The following is a 24,481-nucleotide window of genomic DNA, read 5'->3' on the forward strand; positions in this document are numbered from 1 at the left end:
TTTAGGCGAGCAACTTGAGATTATCAGCCCGATTAGATCAATTTTTCTCAGAAACTTTGGATTCGAGTAACAAGACGAGGCTTAAAAACAGCGCAAAGTAAAAGATAAGATACCTTTAAATCAATTACACTTGAAACGTATTGAAGGCAAGGAAACTATGATCCGCGAATTGTTGATGAGTTTTCAAAAGTGCCTGGCAGAGGTGCTTCAGGTGAGAGCTCTCGTCTGTTTTATCTCATCGCGGAAGAAGTTGTTGTCACGTCATTAGACTGGAATTGACGAAATAAAGATAAAATATGAAAAGATGTGTTGGGTAGTGTTACCGTAATTTAAAGAGAGGCCAGAGAAATTAGAAGAACATTTAAGCGTCTCTTGTTTGCTATTTTTCCATGATCTGGGTAAGGCTCATGCACGTTGACTTATTGGGGGAAATACGTTTTGGTATCTGATGATTGTTACAGGAACAGATATGAGACTGTTGGTGAACAATATCTCATATGTAACAGTCTGGAATTAGATAAAAGATAGAAATTTTTGCTGCAAATGAAATTTTATTAGTGAAATTGAACTAGAAAAGGATTTTTTGTGAGTGATAATTAACGTGGTGATTGGAAACCCCATTCCATTCAGTGATTGTTATCGTGGGTGATATAGTCTCGTCCCCAAGTGTGATGCTCATGCCCTGGCTATCATGCACACTCAGTTGTCTTCTACAGCTTGAGAAAGGTACATTCGATTGCCGTAAGTTTGGATCGCGAATAAGTGTAAATCAGGTGCGGCGTCGGTTGACATTCAGTTGAGTTTAAACGTTCCGTGAAGGTGGACTTAGTTTAGTGGTTCTCCCCGAAACTTGTAGCTTCTCGGACATAATAATATAAACATTTTACAAACCGTAACCCGTTCGAGGAATGCGCGAAAATACTTTCATCCATGCTCAATGCTGTGTACAATATTAGGTACTAAAACATTTAGTGTTTTAAAATAAGATTTTCGCCACGGTTTCAGTGCCAATCTTTCAGTGACTGTATTTTTCCGGTTGATCCCACATTTGGTTGTAGTTTAGTGTTTTTGGAGTGTGTTCTATTGAAGTGTTACAGACGCGTGGACATATCTGTTTGATATTTGCAAAGGCGACTTTCAAAAAGGAATGAGAGTAGGTAGGTTTTATTAGACTAGTAATATTTCAGTTACTAGAAAATATTAAAGAGGGAGGAAGATTTGAGGGTGAATTGATATGAATGGAGAGATTTGAATGAAATTTTTGAAATATGAAAAGTATATGTCAGTTGTTTCAAGTTGTAACGTTTTATATAGGAATACTTAAATTTTTCCCTGCTAGGCACCGGTTAGGGAAATTCAATAATCTCTGATAAGTGTGAATCATAGAAAGGACGTATTATACAGAAATATCGCAAACTGATTTCCGTTTTCTGACCTATCGATAACTGGTCTCAATTCGGAAACAATGTGCCGCAATATTTATTGGGATTTAAAGAGGTTTGAAGTACTAATTGGAGTGCAAATGTTACTCAAGCAGAAAGTTTACGCATGTATTATCATTATCAGCATTTGTAGATGCCGTCGGAACTAGCCAGTAACGTATTTTTAGAATATATTATTACAATTGTACATACAACTCATGTATATACGTTTGGAAATTTTCAGTTTATGCTCGAATTCCATGTTTATTGGAAAGGTTGATTTATTCTAGCACGCTCATAATAAACAACAAAGAAATTGATTAATTATTCCTCACCATGTTCTACATTTTACGATATAAAGATAGATATAGAAATTCTGCAGACTAGTTCAGCTCATGAACTTCACCATATGAGCTTCTGGTTGATATCAGAACCTACACAAATAGAAAATGCATTCATAAACGACATTCACGCCGGTCTTGAAATCGTGCTCATTTATATTCATATTGACTGTTGTTGTCATTTTATTATCTAATTTTCACATTATAAAAGGGGCTAAGACGTGAATTCGATTGTTGGAAATATAAACACTGTCTTGAAGGAGTTTTATGCACAACACTGAGATCGATATCGAGCGCTATTTTATTCGAAATGAGATGTATCTATTGTATTATCGTATTATCAGATGAAGGATAATAAGCAGAGATAAATACATTTTTAATGTTAGTAATATACCCTTCACTGTAGATAGATTGGTTACAGGGTAGTGTGATCATCTTTGAGAGAATCAAGTGGAATTTCAAGTTATTAGCGTCCATCGGTTGTTTTGGTTTTTCTACTCTGGTATAAACCGTGTTGCTTCAATATTTTTAGTTGATTCTAATAGACTGCTTGGGGCTGCTGTGGGATTTCTTCATTTAAAATATTAAAACTATCAGAACTAAAATGTGCCGAATGTTGTCATTTTCTTTGCATCTATTTTTATTTCGGATAAAGCATTGACAGAGTGTTGTAGATAGAATAGTTCTTTGCCACATAATGTTGATAACATCAGTTTAGCCTGTATAATAATCATTTGTTTTGAGCGAGTTTTCTTAGTTGTTCGGATTAGTGTATCAAATGTAATCATTAATATTTCACTAGATAACATCAACTTGTAATGATTTAAGCCATTGTGCGATGGCCAAAGACCACCCGAATTGAAAAAAGTCAATCAACAAGCAGAGTTACTCTAAAACTTATGAAAATGGCGAAGTTTACGGTAAAGGCCTACCCGCAAACGCTGCAGCTTCATTGAAATGTTCTGTGAACATGCTCTTGTGCGCCACTGTACTAGCCAGGCTCGGGAATGGGGGGTCCTCCTATAGTCCTCCTCATGATTATTAATAATATTTCACGTGCTCTGGACCACATCGGAGCCGGAAATATAAAGTTAGATACTGCGTGATGTTGAGATACAATGTACATGAAGCTCAAATGGAAAAATTAAATTAAACTAAAAATTAAATTAAGTTGGGAAACCGGAAGCTGGACACTTCAGGTATGAAAGGTTTTGTGTATTTATTTTATAAAGACTGTTGAGTGTGAATTTACGCCATTAGTACGTAAGACGTAATATACGCATATATTATATAAGAATATCCACTTTCGGGTGATATTGACATTCAAAATCTTGAATTTCCAAAGAAGTGACAACCTTGACCTATTATAACTTTGTTAGTAATGGTGCGATTTCGACTAAACTTGGTAGGATCAAGCTCAATATTATAACCTATAACCCGTATTTCGTGGTGCCAGGATGAACTTAAGGAGGGTTCTGCAACTAATTACTGAAAATTATAGTAATATACTATTATTAACTTTATTTCAACAGATATCGGTATGGAAGGTATTTCGGAGCCTAGCCACCATACACTGGCAGCCTCTTGATTTTTTTCAGATTTTTCGGTTTGGCAATTTCTGAGAATGGCCCCATTAAATATATGACCTTTTTCAACCCGCGCACTCCCCGCCTTTCCAACAAATGTCAAAACTAAGACCAGCTTCGGAAAGTATTAACTAAGACTTTTCATTTGATACCCCACGTGACTATATTTGGTGAAAACAAAAATTTACACCCCCCTTTTGCATGTATTTGGTGTCATTCGCTCACCGAGAAAAAAGCGTGTGACGGACAGACGGACAGTCAGACAGACAGACAGACAAACAGTAAATCGATTTTAATAAGGTTTTGTTTTACACAAAACCTTAAAAAAGTACTGACTTAGTGACGCGTGTGGAATCGGGAAACTCGAAACCTGGGTACCACGCTCCAGAAGGAAGATTCATGACGGATCGTATCCTCAATCTATGTTTCTTCTGCCTCCGATCCTTAGGAGGCACTGTCTTTGGGGTTCTCATCCATACTTGGCATCATCAGGCATAAAATGGAGAATCCCCTTTATTAGTGAGGAGTTAGGAATGGGCATAGGTAGTCCTCAAATTAAAGGCTTAATGCTTCATATTAGTTACTTTACAACCACTAATTTAGAAATAATAAATGTCAACTTAAAACTTAATAAATTCGGGAAATACAAGAAAATAAAAATAAGCAAATAGAGAGTAAAATAAAAATATTGAAAACAAGAGAAGAATTAGAAGTGAAGTGACAGGGATAAAATAAATATACAATAACTAAAATGACTATAATTTGAAAAAAATAAAATCGAGTAAAAGACTAAGCCCCTTCGACTTTTAGAGCTATGGAGGAATTACATTAACTTGATAAGTAAATATATGGTGCATTTTATATTTAAAAAACTATCTTTGGTGTGGTTTGTTTCGCCTTTCATTGGGATCTAAGCTAAGTTTTTCGTTCTTGAAGAAAAACTTTCAAAAACTCTTGTCAACATTACTATTTTGTAAAATGACACATGCAGGGGTACTTAGTGTAGTTTTAGTAGTTGCCGACGGACCGCAGTATAGTTCTATGTTCATTTTCATTTCATTTGCTTTTTGTTGAGTGTACTTCATAAAACTTGCGTACGCCATGTTGCAGGTGGCTGGAGTTTGTTCCGCCTTCCCCATATATATTAGAGGGTTTATGGGAGCAACCCACGGAGGCACATCGCGTGGGAGCAAGTTGCTCTCCATTTGGTCCGGTCCGACACGCACGTGGACTTACGATCCTTTAGCCCTTAAGTGAGGTATTCTAGATTTGGCCAGGCTTCTTTGCCCTATTATAGCGGGTTTACGTTCGATATAATTCGTGCTTACATTGTGTTTTGCTAAATATAGAAAAGGACGTTTAACACCAGCAAAGCACTTCGTTTACGCTGCTCCCAGGTCAGAAATGAGACAGTATCTGAGAAATTGCCTCTGCCCTGGGCGAAACCATTAATCGTTTTCGTTTTTTTTGTTTCCTTCCGTCGTTATTTACTGTCCTACTGCTCTACTCGCGATTGCACGTATGCCTATGGTCCAAAACCATTATTTTTTTCGAAATTTTGAGACTTTTGATGACTTTTTGCTGGTACTCAGAAACGTGATAATTCGCAGTAATAAATGTTTTTCCACAAATCTCCAAGTCAATTATCGAAACATTTTCGACAGCCATTAGAAAACCAAACAAATCGGCAAACTGGAAGCTGGACGCTTGAGGTATGAAAGGCTTTGTATTTACTTATGTAAGGGACCTGGAGCACATGGCAATTCCGCTTATACATACATAGTTAAAAATTCAATTACACACTATTTTTCAAGATACATTTACATATATAACTAATTTGTTCTGGACACTACTGTATCGATAATAGTTCGCTCTCGTTACTGTCTGGCATATCATAGGTAGGAGGGGGATAAGCCTGAAGTTGAAAGACTCCTTGAATTTGCCTTTCTAATTGACTGGCATAATTTTTGCAACTCCCAAGTGATAGAAAAGTATGGAAAAAAGGTTATTGGTTATTTGGCTGTAGGATTAAAATGCGCGCACGGTTGTTGTCAGCCAACAGAGCCTAATTCAGCTTACAAAAACGTCTCACCATACGGTCAAAGCTCGTACTCTACAAGACAATGATCTTGCCAGTTCTCATGTATTCCTCGGAAACTTAGGTTCTTAGCAAGAAAAATTGGGAACTCTTGGCCGCGTTCGAGAGAAGAATCCTCCGAAGAATTTTTGGCCCTCTACATGAGGATGGACGATTCCGTAGCCTACATAACGACGAAATCTATGAGCGATACCATGACTGTCCGGTTGTGGATAAAACCCGGCTCAATAGGTTACGATGGGCGGGTCACTTAATCCGTATGGACGAAGATGGTCCAGCCCGGAAAGTCTATAAGGGCAATATCTATGGTAGAAAAAGTAGACGAGGCAGACCCTGCCTAAGATGGAGCGATGGCGTAGGTCAGGACGCCAGATAGCTTTTAGGGATATCGAATTGGTGGACCTCGGCGCAAAACCGGGATGTCTGGAGTTCCTTATTAAGGCAGGCTTAGACCGGATACCGGTTGTTGCGCCGTTGATGATGATGATGATGATTAAAATGCGAAAATACCATGATTCCATGGGTTCTGGCGGCATCAATGTCTTTGATTGTAGTGTGCAAAATCTGCGTTTGGCTGTCGGTTGAATGCACTAAACAGGATTTGTGTTTTCTTTATATTATCACAGTTATGTTCGTTGTTCTCGCTAAGAAATTATTTTTATTTTGCATATACCAGTATTTCGTAGTTTCCTTGTGTCCAGCTCGCACCGAAGGAAGAACAGAAACTACTGGTAATATACATATATGCAAAACTAAAAAGAAGTGCCTAGCGATGGAAACGAATGATTAAAGCTTTTAAACGCTTCTTTGCTAGATTTGCATGACTTTTAGATGGTTCAGGAAGATGGTCATATATAAGTTCATCGATGCTAATCATTTGCATAATTCTGTGTATAGCAGGGTTTGTATGCTCAGTATCTAAATTGATTCCCTCCTCGATTTTCCCTGCAAAATTGTGTCGATTCCCAATTCGGTAGTTAGTAACATAAAGTCGTTCTACTGATGCACTCTTCTTCAAAGTTATCGTTGTTAGAGCCACCGCTGTTAATAATCTTGTGGCTAGAAGCCTTGCTACCGCGCATAAATGAGTCTAACGTCTAATGAGCACGAAAGTGGTTAGTCAGATGAACTACATTCTTACCTTAGTTATTGATTGCAAACAAAAACAAGTCGGGAAACCGGAAGCTAGACGCTTCAGGTATGAAAGGTTTTGTGTATTTCTTTTATATAGAGATTTGAGTGTGCATTTGTCCCATTAGTATGTAGCACGTAATATATGCAAATACCCACTTTCAAGTGATATTGACATTCAAAGTCCTGAATTTGCACTGACGCGTCAGCTTTGACCTATTATAACTTTGTCAGTAATAGTTCGATTTTCACAAAATTGGTAGTAAGATTATGCTCTATGATGTAACCTACATTATTGCAAAATTTCGTGATTCTAGGAAGAACTTAAGGGGGGTTTCCTGTCAATTACTAAAAATAATAGTAATGTGCTATTATTAACTTTATTTGAAAAGGTATTGGTATGGAGGGTATTTCGGAGCCTAGGCACCATATAGTGGCAGCCCCCTAATTTTTTTCAGATTTTTCGATTGGGTAGATTCTGAGAATGGGTTCGTTAAAAAAATGGTCACTTTGAACCCCCCGCACTCCCCACCTTTCCAAAAAATGTCGAAACTAGGACCGGCTTACTAGCCGAGACCTTTAATTTGATACCCCACATGACTATATTTGATGAAAAAAAAATTTACACCCCCCTTTTGCATGTATGAGGACCCCCCCTTAAATTCAACGTAAAAGGATGTAACTCACTATATGCGTGAGCGTTCATAGTTCCCATCTTTCTACCAAATTTGGTGCCAATCGCTGTAACCGTCTCCGAGAAAAATGCGTGTGACGGACGACAGATAGACAGACAGACTGACAGACGGACAGACAGGCAGACAGTAAACCGATTTTTAATAAGGTTTTGTGTTTATACAAAACACAAAACCTTAAAAAAAATAATTTCGCAGATTTCGCTTTCAACTTTTCATATTTTTAATCCATTTTGTCAAGGAAGATGTTTGAGTTAAATCAATATCATCAGGCAAACGAGCAGAATATAAATCTAGGACCTGGTATTCATAGTATAGATAATGGGGTGAGTTATGCTTTAAAACTCAGAGGTGGCTAGTTTTTAGTTTTTTACTATGTACTAACTGAATGATTAGTCAAATTGTAATAATCCAGTCCAATCTGCTCTAGTTTCCTCTCTTTTGTGCGTCGTTTTCAGCGGATTCATTTTAGTTTCTTACATTATTTAAGTTGTCATCAGAGTTCGTAGTGATTACCTATAGAAAAAGTTTAGATCAGTTGTAAAGGGTAGATGCGGTAATTGAATGAGTTAAGATGTAAGTGGAAGGTTTGTGATTACCTAAAAAAGAAGGCGGCAAGGAATTTTTAGTGCAATAGCACAATTAACAAGAGTTCAATGCAGTGGATGTATGTAACTCCTGAAGGCGGTTCTGCCTTTTAATCAGTACATAGAAGTTGGACTCAAATTATGTTTTTTTGATTTGCTATTTTTTTCCTCCACCTCAAACTTAGGCTCCCAAATTTTATTCAGGTATGACAAACATTAAAAACGCAAAAGAATTCGAATGTTAGCGTTCATCAGAGATTGTGGCACCTGGTACGCACATATCAAACAGATGCGAAATTCACCGCTACGTTGGTGAAATTTGCTATTCACCAAGAGAAACTTGCATCAGCATCTCATACCTGAAATCATCGAATATCAAACGCGTTATAGAGCCTTTTGTATAGAGGTCCTACCCGAACATTGTGATATCCTGCGCAATATATTCGGAACTCACCCCAAGTGTACTTTTACTACAGTTGGCTCTATGAAGTGTTGATCAGCTAGTGTAGGACGAAGGTGATGCTCTCCAAAGCCAAATCCTTTCCAAAACAACATTCGTCGATAATATGTTCAGTGATGTCGAGAGTGTATTCCGGTACTACAAGTGCAGTTAAGTCCTTGAGGGTTTAACGTGAGCACCTGTCTTGCGACTTAATCCCACGGTCTTCTTAAGACACCGACTGAATTTGTGACCACAATCAGAGCTCCGCTGAGACAAGCAACAAGGGTACCAGTCTATACCAAGTGCATGGCTTAGCATTCATACTGGTGGATGCAAGACATACCTAAATCTCTACTGAACTAAGGAGTACGGCACCGTATTGAAATGCAACACCACGCCGAGGCCCGAAGGTCTCTTCTTGGTTGAGCATAACCATAACCCCCATGAAACTCCCACTAGGGGGTCAACCGCAAACAACCGAGCTGTACTCACATACAACGGGAGTTCACCCGAAGTATGAGAGTCCAGGGGCTATCCCGGTTCCCATGGTACCAGTATACCCCTGGTAAGGTTGCGTGACCAATTTGCCACTTCAGATGAGTCCCCGTGCAGATCCGGGTCTGATCGACAGGGTTGCCGCCCCTCTTCCTCGCCGCCACCTCTGAGCACCGTACTACAAGTACAGGAGGAAGTTACTAATATTCAACGATGACTGGGTTTTAAATTGCGACAGTGTGTGGTGAATGTACACCACCTCCTAACGTGATGTGCTTTATAAGGTTTGGCCGTCTGACATCACCAATTTTGGAAATAACAAATCGCTCTTGACATACCTGCTCTTTTAATTGAATATCCAATTCAGTGATCATCAAGTGACTAAATATTTCACTCTTTGCCTGGTAAACTACCCCATCCCCTAGGATTGTAGGAACTCATCATCATCATGGACACATTTATTATGAAAAAAACCTATGATTATTAGGATTGGATTCGGTCGAGCAATTAATTGCCATCGAGCGAAGTAGATGAATGTAACCGATTTGAATATTCGATCAAAAGTGTCGATGAAATTCGGGAATTGCGATGGCTGCAGTTGCCTCAAGGATCCCCCATTTAAGTGCATGCCCGCTGTGATGTCTCAGTGAGGTAATCAAAATACCTCGTCAACTTCGTCATTTCAAAGATGCCAGTATAACCGCATGCTTGACAAAACTTTAACTGTGTAGTGGGACGCTACTGATCCCATAAGTCATGAAAATCATTTCTGTCCTTAAAACCAACGACATTGAGATATATGCGTGATAGACCTCACGATTATTTGGGCGGAAACATTATTGTCAATGAAAAACTTTCGTTATCCACTGAATGAATTATAGGTGAACAGCTTTACCCTTGAAAGTGGTCCATTGACAAAACTTATCACAACACTCATTACCACCTGCAGCCTTTGCATGTTGATATATCAGTCACTATCCAAAAGCAATTCTGGATATTTAAACTACGAAGCGTAATAGAGGCTAAAGCTAAATTGAAAACAGCAGCAAATCTCTATTTGCATAACATGCTTTAGTAAGGAAGTGGCGACCTTATCAGCCTCGAATCAAATAAACTGACATTTTATTGCTTCAACAACCCGGCTCCCCTCACTTCGGACGATTGTAGGAATCCGTCATATGCTCTATAAAATATAATTTGAGACGGATCGTGGGAATGATTCAGCTCACGTATGAACTTTCAATTTTTCAGCGCAAATACAAGCCTCTTTAAATTCAAGACTTTGTGCTCTTCGTCAGATAACCCAAACGGAATTGCGAGTTTTACTTCAGATCTTTTGATTATGGGAGATACTCTGAATGTCCCTAGTAAGAGGATCTCCTTGCAGTGAAGACAGCTCGAATTCGAAACTTCTCGAGAAACTGCATCAAGACTTCCGGGTACAATAGTGCGTTGAATTCTTACGTGGTGAAGATCTTGTTATCATCAAAGATGAGAAATTCCCGCCTGTGAAATGAGGATTAGTCATTTACATTCTGGAAAAGGTGATTTCTTGATGGGGACCGCCGGTTTGATATTCCAACATCCTAATTTTGTTCTCCTTGAACTTAATCCTGTCCGTACGGACGAAATGCGGTGGATAACCTACTCGTGAACATCTCTGAAACTCTCAAGAACAAGAAAGTACTCGAGTACTACTTTATCTAAATTAGATAAGCAAGATGTCGTTGAAAGCCTGGAAGGATGTCCCCAAACTGATTTTAAATATACGGATAGCGCTAGCCATACCAACGGCGGTAATGACACTTGTCCAAAGCACAACCCAGACACAAAACATTGCTATGGGGAAGAATGGGCGGCAAACGTGTTCGGCTATTTCTTGTCCCCCTTTAGCATTTATCCTTTGTCCTGCTCAAAAGCAGGATGAGCTTGTCTTAATATATGCAGTCTAATCTGGATGGAGTTGAGAGGCTCTCAAATCACCATCCAGTATGCCAAGCCATCGTTTTTCCGGTCTGCATTTTCCTCATTACCCATCAATTCAGATGCTCGGATCGATCTTTGTAAGTGAACTCTCGTCACCACAAATTACAGGCAACACTGCGGTAAATTTCCGATTGAAGACGCTCATTAATGCATCATTAAGAACGCCTGTTGTGAAACGCCATTTCATCCAAATTGCGCTGAGGTGTGTGCCAACTTCATAATCCGATATATTTTAATCGTTCAGTTCTCGGCAAGTTACTGCCATTGACAGTGGTAGCACAATGCTTTATTCATTGGGGTAGGTCGTTAAAAATTCCGTTTCATAAAGATTGAGTTAAAGACTGTGCTGCATAGAGCGATCATTCCACTTTTGGACAAGTTGCTCGAGATCAACTTTATTATGCGACACTAGTTAAAACCAACGGCATAGAGCAATGTGTAGGTCCTAATACTCTCCACGATTTCATTAATTTGATTGCTTTCCCAACTTTCGTGGTGCTGACAGTTGGAATTGCTTCTAACATCGGCAGTGCTTGCGGAAGTGAGGATGGGCAAATGCTTCCATTGAATTCTGCTCGCAATATTTCCGTTCTCCGTTCGTCGTTCGCTATGTAAAGTATCCGTCTTGTCATTAGCATAACAGAAGTATTCGATATCCTATGTGCGTTGGTGTCGGATTTGACAAGTCGTTACAATCCTGAGTGAGACCTTTGTAATGCGGGGCTCTCGTAACAGTGTACTTTCTGGTTGTCAGTCTTGTAAATTTGCCTTATAATTGAGACGTTTCTTTTCACAAAACTCATTCCAAAGCCAGGTATCTCGGTTGATGGATTGTATACCAGGCTTGGACACTCCTAGCGTTGCATAGGCCGTTCTGTGGATGGTATTTATAGACTGATTTCACGCTTTTTCGGCCCTCGTAATGGTCGGCGATCCCGTAGATGCGATCATTTCTTTTTTTTTCGCTCGATGGGAATTCCATCCATCTACCAAAATAGAAAAGTTTAGTAATTTTTTGGCACCACTTTCTTGTAGAGCGTAGATATCGATGCTCCTCTTCAAAAGGGCTCTTCCGAGTTCTTTCCTCCAATATTTACCGTGCAGACATGGTTTTTTGTGGCTCGCTGGCTCGACTCCAAAACGCTTGCTGATTCCTGCCGTATATATATAGATGTATCTGATTTTCACGAAATGGTGCTTTCTCTTTTTCATACCCTCCTATGGCATAAGCACCATCTTCCAGCTTTCTTAAGAATAAGATTGTGGGCTGCAAATGACAGGTGGATATGTACTCAACTGATTGTACTGGCACAAATACTTTGTCGCAAAGGAAGAAGAAATAGATGAAATTTCTTATCCTTTGAAAATCGAACTTTTCATTAATTCTCACTTTGAATTTATGAAAGCATTAATTTTAATGTGTAATTAACCAAGATTTGAATGAAATAGATTAAAAATGAATATGCATTCAATTTGGATTTGGTCCGACAAAATTTTCCTTAACGTTATTTAACTGGTGCCAGGCGCCTTTGACAATTTATTTGCTTTCAAAATTTCTGGTTCTGCGAGTGTCAGATAAAAAAAGGTTTTTTTCATTCAGTGTGTAAAGCCCGCGTGTTATTTGGGATATTTATTTGGACTGTGGAAAAAAAGGCAATCTCAATGAGTATCTAATTTACTTTGCGTAGAGACAAACATACCAATTTGAGTTCAATGAATTCATAGAGAAACCAGTGATTATCGAATTCATATTTTTTTGCTGAATGGCGTTGCTTTCTTCTGGGAAAACTAGAAGCCAATTTTCTTGCATATCCACTCTTATTTTCGATTAATCCAGTTCCGATGAAACTAATCACGTGAATATATGTATTTAAATGTCACATTTACCTGTTGAGTATTTGTGCATCTAATTCGTGTTTGATGCATTAAAGCAATCTTGAATGGGTTTGCATTGGTCCGCCACTAATTCACACAAGTCGATTGCATTATGGGAGGGTGTCTTGCAATGGATTTCCACAGAAACCTTCGTGTGGCTTACTGCATGCGATGGAGAGTTCGCAGAACGTTCCCTCAAATCTTGAACTGGCGTGCTATCCACGTTTGTCTTGATTTTCACTTTCGATTTAAGATCTCAAGGCCGAAGATGCGAATTCTCCCGAAAATGGTGTCATGTCAAAATTATATGGTTTTGTGGAACTGCGCCTTCCTCAACAAACACGAGATAATGCTGGTTGGTCGCATTAGCGAGGCTCTGTAAATTTCGAAGATTTTATTAAATCTTGTTGCCAATCTGATGCTGAATTTACGTTCAACATGACACCAAAGAATAATAGCTCTAGCCCTTTTGTTCCCATGCTTGTCCATTACTAATTAATTAAGAGAAAGTTATCGAATCGGATATGCATAGAAGGCTTCCCTAAAGTTAATACGGTGGTTACGTTGGCCGGCATGTGTGACCCCCTGGAATGTATGGGCTTCACGTTGGCACAGCTTGCACAATAGTTAGATTAGTTTGCTTGAGACAACTCGGTTTTACCGCTGGAGTTCATGGTTTTCATTTGAGTACTGAGTACACTTCCGAAAGAAATTTCTGTTCAGTGATGTGGAAACCCATCTCACTAAAGTTTGGGATGGCTAGGCTAGATACCTTATTTATTTTATTATATTTTTTTCTTTTCGATTTAAAACGTCACATTTAAAAATTTGCTTGTAGCTCTCAATGAGCTTTTCTCGGTACACAGATTGACAAATATCTCACAATGGAAATATCGTGTGGTTTTACTTACAATTTCAATGATGTAACTGCAGAAATTGTTGTTAATAGCATGAGCACATATTTTGTGTCCCTATGACGCCACGCTGCCGCGTGCGCCAAGTTTACCGCACAATTAATTACACGTCGCAAGGTATGGTGGTGATTCACTGACAGATTTTTTCTTCATCAGTAGGCAAATCATAAGTAACCATTGAGGCGGCTGGGAAATGGCTCAATTACGTGAGGTCAATGCGCAATGAATGTCGGATGGAGTGAATGAGCTACAATTATTCGTCTTTTTGTAAGTTTAAGGTTGCTTTGATGACTTTTTCGTGAGTTATTAAACAGTTATCATGGATGTCATGAATCTTGGCCGTTTTATGTTTTTACATGGTTTATTTGGGATAGGAAGCTGGAAGTGAAAGTTAAGATTAGTGATCTAAGTCATTGCGGTAAAGTGCTCTCTTAGTATTCGGGAAACCGGAACAATTTCTGTTTGCGTTGGGCTGAATACGGTCATTGTGGATGGAATGCTAATGTAGAGTCCCTGCCGTGCTTCGTCATTAGAGACTAATAAATTGGACGTACATATGTATGTAGTTTGCAGTTTAAATCAAACGGTCAGGAGTAGGCACTTTCGATCGAAAGGTATCATTTTGTTTGCAAGACAGAACCTTAGTAAAATCTTCAAAAGACTCTGACTTGGGCACGCCAGAGTGTGGGATTTTTACCCACTAAAACCGACGATGAATGCTGCATCGCCTGAGACGGTCCTGAAGACAGAACACACCCTTAAGGCTGTTCTTCTGTAAACTGTACTCAGTTTATATGCATTGCCTAAAACCTGCAGAGGGTTTCCACAAACTGGGACTGCATACAGCATGATAGAACTCACCACCCTAGCTATGGGCAGCCTGCAAGTATGCCGCGGTCCTCCTAGTTTCGGCATCATCCTTGCGAGAGCCATACTCGTGGTTGACGCTTTTTTGCAAGTATGCTCTATGTGCTGCTTAAAATCGAGTTTTCCGCCTTCCGTCTTTTCCTCGGCGAGTGCCAGTCCGGCACTTTCTAACCAAGTTTTAACAACACTGATTGCTTCGCTCGAGTGCAACTCAGGATACCCGAGATGCTTTGCGACCACAATCAGTGCTATATCATCAGTGCAACCCACCATCGCGGCCTCCTCTGAAAGCGGAAGGTTAAGCACATCATTATCCATGATGTTCCACAGTAGTGGGCCCAGTACAGAGCCCTGTGGGACACCCGCGGATCTGTCTGTCTGTCTGTCACACGCACTTTTCTCAGAAACGGCTATACTGATTGACACGAAATTTGGTGAGAAGGTGGGAACTGTAAACGCCCAGACATGCAGTGAGTGATATCCTTCTACTTTGAGATTTAGGGTGGGTCCCCATACATGTAAAAGGGGGTGTACATTTTTTTTCACTGAATATAGTCATGTGGGATAACAAATGGAAGGTCTCGATTAGTACTTTTCCAAGCCGGTCTTAGTTTTGAGATTTGCTGGAAAGGTGGGGTTTGGGTGGGGTGGAAAGCAACGATTTCTTTAACGGACCCATTCTCAGAAACTACCATCATGAAGCCGCCTATATATGGTGCCCAGGCCTCAAAATACTCTCCACATTGATACCTGTTCAAATTAAGTTAATAATAGTATGTTATCATATTTTTGTGGAAATTGAGTTTATCCCGGAGTTATTAAAGTTGGCAGTAGTATAAAATATAATATGAAGCATATTATCCCCAAGTTTGATCAAAATCGTGCTATTAGTAACACAGTTGCAATAGCTCAAAGTTGACTTTACCGTGTAAATTTACTTAAACTAAATATCAATATCACAATAAAGTGAGTTGTCAGACATGCTAAATGCATATACATAGCGGGCTACTTAGAAATGGGATAGTTCTATACTCAAATATACTCACAGAAGAAGCAAACAAAACGTTTCACACCAGAAGCGCCCAGCTTCCGGTTTCCCGACTTGTTTCGTACGGATTGACTACAAAATTGACAAGATTGCTTTCTGAAAGTACTAAACCTATCTTCTTTCTCTTCTTCCTGCGTGGCATATCCATTCCTCGCACTCTGCGCACAGGGTTGAAAATTCAAATCTCACCATGATGAGATCCAAAGCTCGTCGGGAAACCAGAAACTGGATGGATGGATTCGATAATTCGCATTTCCGAATAATCCGCACAAATTAGCCAGTCTCCCGAGTTAATTTCTTTATTTTTTACTTCCGATAATTGGGAATCCTGATATCGTACCAAACCGGTGGCCCATACGAATTGTCAGTATTCAATGCAAAACAATATTATTCACATCGTAGGAGTTCACACTCCCCATTTTCCCACCAAATTTCGTATCAATAAGAGTAACCGTTTCTCAGAAAAGTGTGTATGACAGACAGATAGGCAGATCTGTTGGAGTATCTAGACCTTCCATCAGACGCAACCCCGGTTGGCGGATGGGGCATACCTATTGTTATGTAAGTACTTGTTTTCAGATTGTGCATGAAGAAGTGTTTCCTCATCTCTGGTGCGTGGCTATGGGAAGACTACCCAGAACATAAAGCCACGATGGAAGACGATAGAAGGGGGAAACTTATGGTGCAGTGGCTCGGAACCCAGGTACTGGCGGTCGTCAATATACCTCGACCGCATTGCCTCGATGGTAGATAACTCGGTCACTGTGGCATCTAATGCTATTAGTGTTTTAAATTTAGAGAAGGAGTGTTCAAACGAAGTGATCCGGCTGAATAACTTCTCCCACAAAATTCAGAAGGGTGACCACTTGTTTTGGATGAAATAATCCAGTTTGGGCAAAATTAACGGCTTTCGTACCTAAGTTAATAACTCACTTGGGAAGAATGTTAGAGTGCGGGTCAAAAAAGAGAAGGTTCAGTGTAAAGTTTACGACAGAGTGACAGACGAGCACTTTTTTGAAGGAATGATTCGAGTTGGAAGAACGTACCCAGGAATTTATTGTGTGTTTGCGAGAAGCCTATGGTAATACTCAAACGGCTACTTTGCGACTAAGTTTGGAGGAAGGAGGGAAAGTTCGAATCAGATGAGTTGTTCGGCGTCTGGGAGAGCAAATTTCATGAAGGAGGTGGTTCAAGTGCCTCATGTTTGGTCATTTCACGAAGGCGTGCGCCAGCGCTCTCAATCAGATCGATGCAGAAATTGTGGGGCGAAACGTCTATTACCAAAGAGTGCATTAGCGACTCGAAATGCCTATTGAAGGAAAGGAGGGACGGAATAACCGGCATATTGACGAAAATGCCGGAATTTAGGAAGGCGCTTACTACAGTGAGAAAATGGAGTTTATTCAAAAAAACTTACTTAAGCAGAATACCTCCGAATCTGGGGTGGAAATTGTCATGATAAGCGAAACCTATAGAAACCATCACGGCGGCGTATAGGTAACAGATTCGGCTGGTTGAGCGACGATATTATCACGCGATCGACAAACCATACAATGTACTCTTATTGCGAATCAGGCACCGTATGGCTTTGTGTGGGTGAAAGTAAATGGGGCATAAGTGTACAGCTGCTACACTTCACCAGATCTGTTCTCATGTCCTCGATGCAAGGGGTAGCAGAGAAGGAAATGGAGGGGGGTGCAGTTTACTAGGCATTTTGCGCGGTTGGATATCGTTCTGGCCAACGAAGGTGATGTGAACATATTTGCGAAATGGGGGTTTTGGCTCTTGTTAGCATTGCATCGGCGTGTGATATGTCCTGGTGCGTCGACGGAAGCTTGCAATCACAGTGGTCACGACGCGACACTTTTGGCATCACATTCTAGGTCATAATTCTTATAATACAACTAGTTTCTAAAAATCCATTGATATAGTCATGATCTTTTTTTTAAATTTTTCAGTTGGGTGGTTTCTGACAGTGGTTCTTGATTTCAGTGTGTTATTTCTAACCCCTCCAATCCGCCTCTTTACAGTGAGTATCAATACCTTTCTTTTGATATGAAAACGACGAAAGAAAATCATCTTTCTCTACTTTGTATGTATGGGGATATATCTTTAAGTTCAATGTAATTTCCCGTCACTCACTGGCTTTGACTTCTCCGAAAATCGTGAATCTTGGAAAACAATTTTTAAAGCTTTCTGGACAATAAGAAGAAAATCGATTTACTGTTTGCCCCTCTATCTGTCTTTTTATCCTTCTGCCTTTTTGTCTGCCGGTCCCACGCACATTCCGTTAGAAAGGTTGGAACTATGAATTTACATATGCATATGCAGTAAACGGCATCGACCCACGTTAAGTCTTAGGGTTTTTTGTCAGAAATATGAAATGAAAGTGGAATTTTTTTTTATTTACGAACATAACCAACTAGAACGTCAAATGAGAGATTATCACTTTCCGAAACAGGCTCCGAATTTACATCCTGGATCTGTGGACTGGTTTATTTCAACTCAACCGCTTCTGCGAATGACTTTGTTAAAAATTTCAGGGTTGAAGATATTCTTCTCATTCTGTAGAGTTCGTCTTCAGATTCGGATCCAGTGCAATCAATCTGTGTAATTAATTTATCCTTTTCAAAAAAATAACATCGTCGAGAAGCTCTGCTAAATGGAAGGCTTCATTTCTTTGGGAGTTGGTAAATTTACTCTCTAAGGTTATGATTTATCTAACCCTATTTTGTTTGCATACATAATGGTAAGCCGATTTTGCCCAAGCCTTAGCAGTGTGATTATGGTACATTATAAAATGAGTCCCCTGATTTGGGGTTTAAGTATGCATTCAAAACCTTCGTCAGACTAAAAGGGATAGAAATTTGTGGGTTAACAATTCGCAAATTTCGAAGCTGCTTCTGTTGCTCGACCATATCGCCATCAGTGGTAAATTTAGGACTTGCGCTCCGAATGTTCGTAACAAAAGAGTTGTTGACATCGGCTTAGAAAGGGACCATTAACTGATGGTCGTTTACGTTTGCTTCAATACGGACCCCTCCGCGATCCGCGGAAAAATTTGTTACTGCGTGAAAGATACAAACGTTAAACAACCCGGTTGAGAATGCCAGTCAACATTGCGCCACCACCGAAATTGCCTTTATCGCTGGTGCGGGTGAAGTTATCGACCACTTTTCATAGCAACGTTGCACGAGCTGGCTGGTCGCGGAAAAGTGGAAGCGAGTCGATAAAAGTAACGAGCTGAGGACTCTGTTCATGGCTACAGAAAAAGTATGGGAAGTGCCCGATTGCACTGGTGAATGATGTATGTAGGAATGATTTTGGAAAAAGTGGGCGGGGCACTTGATTACGATTCTCAATCGAATAACATCTGATTAGCAAGCCACCGTAATGCACCGTGGATGCATATTACTACTTCTAAACGGGAGCGAAATTATCTTTGCCAGGAACGCAGGCAAACTGAGTAAAACTGCGAGACTTCCCTTTGGGGACTGTTCTAAGCAGCTCCTGTATCTATGCAGAGTTGCTACTGACACTCATTCGTAAATAGTGTGAGTTTCATATCTTTCGCAGTAAGTGCGTGCGTGCTTCCTGCTGTCAGGAAGTTATAAGCGCAAATTATCCTGGTACGTGTCAAGGAACACCTGGGAAGCTTGGTCGATAGAGAGCATTCTGGATTTTACTCTGGATGCACCCGTACTGACCACATTCATCCCCTTGGAATCTTTATAGAACAGTGTGCGGGATTTAGTTCAGCGTTCCAAAATTTTTTTATCGATTTCGAGAAAGTTTTTGACAGGGTGAAGATGGAGTCCTCCTCTAATCCTCTACGCAGCCGAGGCGGAAAATTCCACATGTCCAAAATGCAAAGCGGAGTTCGCAAGAGTTATCGGTGTCGTTCCTCAAGTTGCTTTAGGTGGAATGCGTGAAGGGTTTTAATGAACGATATTCTCTTTCCTCAAACACCTCAACTTCGCTGATGACCTCTCCTTGCTCACCCATTTAATCATAGGTTTCGACCATTGAATTTAAAGCAGGCATCAAAGTGGGTCGGGCTGCAAATATATACCAATAAAATCCAACCTAACCCAACCAAGATTCTCGCTCCGACTGGTCATCGTACTCGTCCTCCCTTGCATTAATTGGCAGAGTGTCGAAGGCGATGAATAATCTGTATATCTAGCTAGTGTCATTTCTGCTAATGACCTCCCCGATGGGGGCATCGAACTTGATGTCGCTCGACGTATTACAGCATTAAATCTTTCTTCGCTGTTTTGCCTCAATGTTGAAATGCAACTATTTTAACAACAACTTAAATTGGAGGTATGGAAAGTGATCACTACTGTCACTTAGAAACTCGAAGCTTTCATCAATTTATGTTTACGTCGTTTGATCGAAGTATTAATGCCTTAGGAAAAATAAATGAAAAACTTTGTCTGCATACGGGCAGATACCCATAGACGTTTTTATGGGAAACGATGAGGTCACACATTGAGAAAGGAAAAAAATCCATGGCACAAGGAAAGATGGCGAGTGGCTCGCCACACAAATTCATGAGGTAGAACAGAAGTGGTGGAGGCGTGCAAGGTTCTAGAAAATCGCGAAGGAGTTGAAGAACAAGAACCCGGAATTAATGGGAATGATATATGAAATGTTGTACATTAGAACCATGAGAGAATTCGATATCCCGACGAATTGATAAGACTGCGAGGCTAGATAAAAGCAGCACGATCACTCTCGAGACCATTCGACATCAATAAGACAAGGGAATGCCCTATCATGCGTCCTTTTAACTTGGCCGTAGAAAAAGTGATCCGAGATGCTGAGGTAAATGCAAGGGGTATTTTTGGCCCCCAAGGTTATGGTGGACGGGTCACTTACTCAGAATGGATGGGGATGATCAAGCCCGAAAAGTCTATAAGGGCAACATCTATGGTAGAAAAAGAAGACGAGGCAAACCCTGCCTGAGATGGAACGATGGCCTAGCCCAGGATGTCAGAGAACTTTTAGGGATATCGAATTGATGGACCTCGGCATAAAACCGCGATGTCTGGATTTCCTTATTAAGGCAGGCCTAGACCGAATATCGGTCGTTGCGCCGTTGATGGTGGTGACATACCTGAACGGTAGCGCAATGCAATGGCGAGCGCACTACCAAAAATATTTACTGGGTACTGTGTCCCCTTGACTTTCCAAACAAAGTATTAACATCAAAAGTTTGAAAAGGATGTCAACAGAGTCCATGCGACAAAGTGCATCAGTGCAGCGAATCATATCAGCTGGAACTGCGACCAGATAACTTTTTCGGATCATTTGGCACTGACAAAGTCAAGAGTGTTTTAAAGATTTAAAAATAGAGAATATTCAGAAGCATGATGAGATCATAGTGGATTATGCGCCTACTTTAGCCGTTACTTTCCATGAATATTAGCTCAAATCAGAAGATGTGAAGGCCTCACCTCGTCAATGGTGTTGTATGTGATGTTTGCGATTGCGAATGAGTTCCTCCGCTGGTTTAGGAACATCTTGTGCGCAGCCAAAAAGTTAATAGGAACCAAATCTCAAAATCCTTTCACCTTTAATTGCATATATGACAACCGGTTTGCCAAAAAAAGTCTCCCATCCATATACCAGAAAGTTCAATACCCTCTTCAATCGTTTGAAGGTTGACAGACAGTGACAAATTTCAGAATTGCTATTTCATATGACACACTCGAAGATAGATCTAGGCGAGGCTGCCCGTGGAGTCTAGCCATTTACGAGAAAAAGGCTTGTGGGTTTTTGTCACAGATGCAGCGGTGTCCAATATCATTGTTGGTTGCAGCATTTGTGCACAATGGCAACACCGGAGTCAAACTAAAGCTCAGAAATATTGCAGTTCTCACTGTGCATGCTAGATTAATGACTATGTATATTTTTGAATGCACGAAGTACACCATTTTCAGGATCAAGTTTAAATGGTGCGGAATCTAACCAAATCGAAATTTCTCTTCCATACTGCCGACTAGAACCGTTTCGTTGCCAATTTTATTGAGAAGACAACGATTAAATTACAGAGTCTCATTTCACAAGTTTCTAGTATTGAAAAAAAAGTAATCACGCACTACTTTCACATTATAGCGTAAGACGAAACAGTCATAAGGAAGAGAAGTTCGTGTGGATCTATACCGTGTTTATATATCAATAAACATGGGAACATTTTGGAATATTTTAATGTTCAGCAAATTTTTGAATATTTTATTGTACCCGCTGGCGGCATACGAGTAGGCAACTGTCTGTCAGCCGTCTCCCAAGAATCATCGTAAACCGTATCAGCGTGAGCGCTATTGATTTCCTGGGGTATCTAGAGATAAAACAAACCCACATTAACAACAACAAAAATATGAGTCTACATAAAATCTTAAACTATATCTTAGATTGATGAAAACCTGAATATCCTATCACTCTGGGTTCGCTTGACCACATCTATTAGTCAGACTTGAAGTTTTATTATATTATAAGACCTTTTACGGTGTTCAGCCCAAATCGCGTGTGGTTTGGTTAACCTTGACGTTCAAATATACATCCTTATTGCTAATACATAGTTCTTTTTAAGGTGTTGCACGATTGACAAATTTGCCTCAATACCACTCTGATTCACCAGCGATAAGCAATCATTTCATGTCGACGAAGTTTACAACAATTTCCTGCTACAGTCACCAAATGGCTATCAATTAGGAAGTAAGTGGTAACTTCTTTGTGTTTGCCTTCAGCCTCAGACTTCCCACTGCCAAGTTACATTCCAAACTATGTCTTGCAAATGATTAATGTTAACATCCATGCATTTGATCTAATTGAAGCTCGTTTTCTGTCGCATGGGCGTGAATACTTGAGATAGTTTCAACTTCATTAAGGATAAATTGGTTTATTATGAATTTAGATCAATTGTTGCGATATGCAAGCGTGATTGTTCTTTTGTCTTCCTGAAAAGAGTTACCATTGATCATGCTAAGCTAACCTTCGCTAATTTCAAGTGAAGGCAGACATCTACCTAGTGTGGAATTAGCACACAATGCTAAGTACCTCAGCTTTGTTGTTGGATTCTTTCAATACGTAATTAACATTTTGCTTATAAAAAATATACATACGAGTACGTATCACATAGAATTTCGAAGCAGATATGGCAACAGGTTAGAACCATTGTAATGTTGATTGTAATTTATTTAATTTTGTAATCTTGCAAAATATCAAAAGCCGCGCACCAGAAACAGAATAGATTTGCAAACAAGAATACGAGCGCAAGGTTTTTAGTTTTGATTTATTTGAACCGATATACACTTCAAGTTTGGTTGAATTCCAAACATCCTGTTCGTAAGAACTAGTCCCGGCTAGCATATGATCTGCTCTGAATAATGTTCACATACTGCCAAGGACACAATGCACAAATTAACCGGCCCGATGACTAATTAATATGCACACACTTAAGACTGTTAATTTTTACTGAAAAACTTGATTCGGAAGCATTGATAAAGGAAACGTCCACCATCTTATCACCTTTAATGTGATTTCGGAATAAATTTATCGTAAATTTAAAAGTTTCAAAATAATAACAAATGAAACTCAAATAGGTAGCAGAGATTTTTTTTTATTTTTATTAGTTTTTAGACAATTTTAAGGAGGGCATCGCCCCGATATAATCAGTTTTGTAAGGCAAATGAGAGTATTTAAATGCGCAAATGGTATTTTTTGAATACACTATATTTTTTACTTTTATTGCTAATTTTCTGAAAAACCAGGAAGTAGATATACACAAAAATATATTACATAGAAGGTGAGAAAATTATAAGGTATTGATTACCATCCTTTTTAAATAAAGTATCGATTAAGTACTTCGGCTTATCCCTAGGTATTAATGAAAACCGTGTGCCTTACGTCCTTTAATAAGTATAAAGCACAAAGTAAAATCTAATTTGAGGTATGTATAATGTTGACGTTGATTATGAACTTGCGTGCAGAGCCGCGTTTCAAGCTGCGTGAATGCTGCGATCTAGAGGGGAAATGCGTGACTGGTGGTATCTTCACCTAATATTTGCTTCTGTTGTAGCGAGCGTTGTAGCGGAGGGATAGCTTTTGGGTTCCCGCATTCCCCTGCCGTTTCTAACCTAGACTCCTTTTACATGTGAGTGTTACGGGTAGAGTTCCTCAAATTGAACGAACGGAAGTTTGGAGGAATTCATCATACTTAGATAGTCATTCAAACCAGATTCAAAGTAAACGTTATTTTATTAAATTTTATGCAACTGAAAACAAGTCGGGAAACCGCTCCAGGTATGAAACGCTGCTCGAAAATCTCCTATGAAGTAGACTCGCTGAAGCGATACGCGCTGCCGGAGATTTGGTTTTAGAGCAGGAAGATCCACAATCGATGGTGTCATGCAAGTCGTGGACGTCGTTCGTCGAGCAGAGGCACATAGCTGCCGAACTCGACGGGTGGTACTCCTCGTAACACTTGACGTCAGAAATGCCTTTAATTCCGTAAGATGGAAAGGCATTCTAGGCACACTAGACAATACTTTCAACTTGCGGAACTACCTCTTACAGATATTGAGGGACTATCTGAGAAACGGCTCGCTGCTCTATGAAACACTAGATGGAAGGAGAAGGAGGATGGAGGTCACATTCGGGGGTAGCACAGGGATCCATCCTAGGGCTGGACCTCTGGAACGCTACATATGACAGTCTGCTTAAACTCGACATGCCAGAAGAGTCGCGCCTAGTCGGCTATGCAGATGATGTCGCAGCGCTTGTTGCTGGACGCACTGTCGAACAGGCGCAAAGCAGACTCGGCATATTGATGCGACGGGCAAGCGGACGGATGACTACTCATGGTTTCAACCTTGCATTGGAAAACACAGAAGTCGTCATCCTGACTAAAAAGAGAATTCCGACCCTGCGTCCCATATCGTTCGGCGAGTCGATAATCGAGTCAAAATCAGAGGTAAAGCACCTCGAGTTG

General features: G+C 40.0%; 1 protein-coding gene across 4 annotated transcripts in view; it reads left to right on the plus strand.

Moving 5' to 3' along the window:
- The first annotated feature begins 704 nt into the window (after positions 1–704).
- Positions 705–24,481, plus strand: part of LOC119649688 (protein spaetzle 5) — a 96,354-nt gene continuing 72,577 nt past the window's right edge. For 3 of the 4 annotated variants that reach the window (XM_038051952.1, XM_038051955.1, XM_038051954.1), the window contains exon 1: positions 705–1,157. The gene's annotated coding sequence lies outside the window, so the exon portion shown is untranslated. The remainder of the gene's footprint in view (positions 1,158–24,481) is intronic. The other variant, XM_038051953.1, reaches the window with a different exon arrangement.

The sequence above is a fragment of the Hermetia illucens genome, chromosome 2, assembly GCF_905115235.1.
Source record: "Hermetia illucens chromosome 2, iHerIll2.2.curated.20191125, whole genome shotgun sequence".
Lineage (NCBI taxonomy): Eukaryota > Metazoa > Arthropoda > Insecta > Diptera > Stratiomyidae > Hermetia > Hermetia illucens.